The sequence below is a fragment of the Coturnix japonica genome, chromosome 15, assembly GCF_001577835.2.
Source record: "Coturnix japonica isolate 7356 chromosome 15, Coturnix japonica 2.1, whole genome shotgun sequence".
NCBI classification, from domain to species: Eukaryota; Metazoa; Chordata; class Aves; order Galliformes; family Phasianidae; genus Coturnix; species Coturnix japonica.
Window position 1 is genome coordinate 5,158,160 of NC_029530.1, and position 3,193 is coordinate 5,161,352.

The 3,193-nt window shown below is 44.5% G+C and overlaps 1 long non-coding RNA gene across 1 annotated transcript; it reads left to right on the plus strand.

Moving 5' to 3' along the window:
- Positions 1 to 569: 569 nt before the first annotated feature.
- Positions 570 to 2,494, plus strand: LOC116654103. Its single transcript, XR_004309009.1, has 2 exons — positions 570 to 1,957; positions 2,249 to 2,494. It is a non-coding gene; the product is annotated as an uncharacterized LOC116654103 (long non-coding RNA).
- Positions 2,495 to 3,193: the final 699 nt, after the last annotated feature.

Sequence of the window (3,193 nt, forward strand, 5' to 3'; positions counted from 1 at the left end):
TGGGACAAAGCCATGGCTGTCAGGAGGCACATGGAGACCCCAAAGGGCTGATCCATCCCTGCTTGCAGCCCTGGGTGTGTAGAAGGGTTTGGAGCTGCCTGAGCTCATGGCAGGCAGATCTGGACGTGCAAAGACCCACTGAGTGCCTGCCTTAACGAGGCCCAGAGATATGTACACAGCAAAACAAAAGGCAGGCAGCAAGCAGAGGGAGGGGTGAAAGCTGAACCCCAAGCTGGTGAAAGGAAAAGCTGTGCAGTGTACAGCATGGATACAGCCTGCCAGGAGCACTGCTGGAGCACTGTCATTAACAGCATTAAGACACAGTGTGCATTTGGCTGCTGTGTGCCTTGACACAGACAATATTCCTCCCCTTTGAAGTGCTGGAGGTTTAAGCGACGTGTGAAACGCTTCAGCCTAAAGCTGCAAATGGTATCCAAACTTCATTAAAAATAATCTGCCTCTTTGTAATTCTTTATGAGCAGAAAGAAAGTGCAGGGACCTCAGAGAGCAACCTAAATCATGGCCATCAGGGTTGCTGCCTCATCGCCTCTTTGTATCTAGAGCAGGAAAGGGAAGCACATATTGTCAGAGTTTCCCCAACAGTCATTCTTTCCCTGAACTCATTCTTTCTTCCTTCTTCTTGTCCAGGCCCCTTCTAGGCTAAATCCAACCCAGCCAAATTCCTTCTTTAAGGCACCAGATTTCAGTGCTGGGGTGTCCTGAGACAGCTCTCACCATCACAGGGTGTTCTGTCCTACACTGAGTGCACACCGCTTCGCCATCTGTAATCCCCCACCTCACTTCTGATTGAGCACGAGTTCTCCGTGCCCCATCACGATGCATTTCCTAAAGCAGGATGGGACACGCTCTGTAGCGCTTTATGCCTCACAGAATGAGAAACTCAGCATGAGAGCCAGGCTGTCAAATAGACCCGGCAGAGCATGACTCTGTGTCTCAGTGAGGGCATGCCGTGAGCAGTTCATCATCCCTCCATCCCTGGTCATCCACTCAGGCTGGCCCAGGCAGCCAAGACAACATTGTTTACGTAATAATAATTAACCTTTGCTGAACTCTTTCACTCCGGTGTGATGACAGTTCCCCCAGATGAAGGATTGCTCTTGGTTTTCATTCAGAAGATCTCTTGGCTCTCAGGAGAAAAAATACAACAGCAAACCCCCATTTGAAATGAAATACAAGAGGATTGGTTTTGCCCACTATTCACTATCAGCTCTGATAGATCTCCGTACATACGCTGCTGTCTCACTCAGTACTACTATCCTACCCCCAGAGCCAACATCCTGCCAAGTGGTATCTGTTTAAAACTCTCAAATGCACAAATTTGGCACAAAAACTGGAGCAAAGGGCATTCCCCTGGTTACAGCAGCCGCGTGGAATCTTCCCACCTCAAAGTCCAAGATCCACTTCCATCAGTTCATTTCAGCTGCAAAACGAAATGAACTCTTCTCGCTAGGCTTGCTCAGACTAATAAGTACGAGGGGGAGCACAAAGCAGAAATGCTGTACAATGTAATCAACTGTTGAAGGCACAAGCAGTTTTTCAGCTTGTATTAAGACTGATTCACTTGCAGCTGACGTCAGTACTCCCTCCCTACTCTCTTCGCCTTGGGATTGGAGTATGATAAATATTACCTGTAATGCCATCTGCTGTACAGAGGCAGCACAGGGCTCCGAGGCTTCTCACGATTTATTTAGGAGTTAATGTTGTGCTAGAGCAGAATGCACTTTACTTCAGGCTTATTTAACTCTGTTTCGACTTTAATTAAAACCGCCTGTCCACTTGTAATTTTAAAGTCATCCATTTCACAACAAAAACCATGTTTGCCTTGCAGAGAAGTTAGGACAGCACAGTTAATATCAAACAGGAAACTGCTGTGAAAATGACAGTGTTACCAGAAGTGCCCACATGGAAGATACAGGGTCAGGAGATCGGTCTGAGGGTGAGCAACCACGACCTGCACATAGCAGCTCTCTGTGATACCCTGGGAGAGCTCATGTATGTCATGAATCCGTTTCTCCACTGGTTCTTTTAGAACCTCACCCAAGTTCCCCAGCTTCTCTGTAAAACACAAACTACTGCAGGTTAACGGTGACTGTTACTTCTGCCAGAGTTTTGAATGGATCAGACTGAGAATATCTGTTTAGAATATGCATATTGAAGTGCATCCATACTTAAACTGAGGCACGTACAAAATTATTTCCTCACAGGATTTTCTTCTGATTTTAACCAGGATCCACTTCCTACAGGAGCTCTTTCACAACCACGAGTACTTCTTGTTACTGCAAACTTCCTCAGGATGAAATCTCTTCCAAGTCTATTACAAACCATCTGCATGGCGTGTCCAAAGAGAGCAGCCCAGGGCAGCCAACAAACAGCTCGAGCACCTCATCCACTGTCATTTATGAAGACCCTGTTTATTAAACCAGTCCTACTCTCAGTTATCTTAAACATCCAAAAATGAAATTAAACTATTTAATCAGAAGGATACATGTCCTTAAGCAGAATTTCTGACATCTTCCCCGATGAGGAGGAACATAGTGACTCTGCCAGTTTGTTCACCTCGATCCGAATAGTTTTAAGTACATTCAGGATAAATATCGATTGGTCCAGGACTCTGAGAACTCTGGTGTCATTTATTCTGAGAACAGCAAGTTTTGCATGTGTAGCAATAATTCAGCTATTTACAACAGTTTTAGAGGGGCTATGGTCTATGTTAGTTATAGGACTGAAAATGAATCCTGCTCAATTAGTAAAATATACTTAAAGGAGAGAAACCGAAATGTAGGTAGTATTTTTTTGCTTTATTTTAGCATTGCATCAGATACACATGTTGATTCTGTATATAACCAGTCCCTTGATTGGACTTAATCCCGCAATGTTTGGATCACAAATACAGTCTATAATGTTTAAACACATCAAAACCTTGATGCTTAAAGTAACACAGTAATGCAGTAAATCCCTCAACAGCAACCTACTGCATTTTAAACTGCTTGAGTTTTCATTTCATAGGCATTCCCACATAGTGCTCTTTCAAATTATTAATTAATTAATTCGTGTTGATGGATAAATTAATGTATCTCTGATGGCGGACATGCATTATTGATTCATCTCGTCCTACACACTGAGGTGCCGCTCTGTGGAACCCCATGATGCCCAGCAGGGGGCGCTGTTTCCC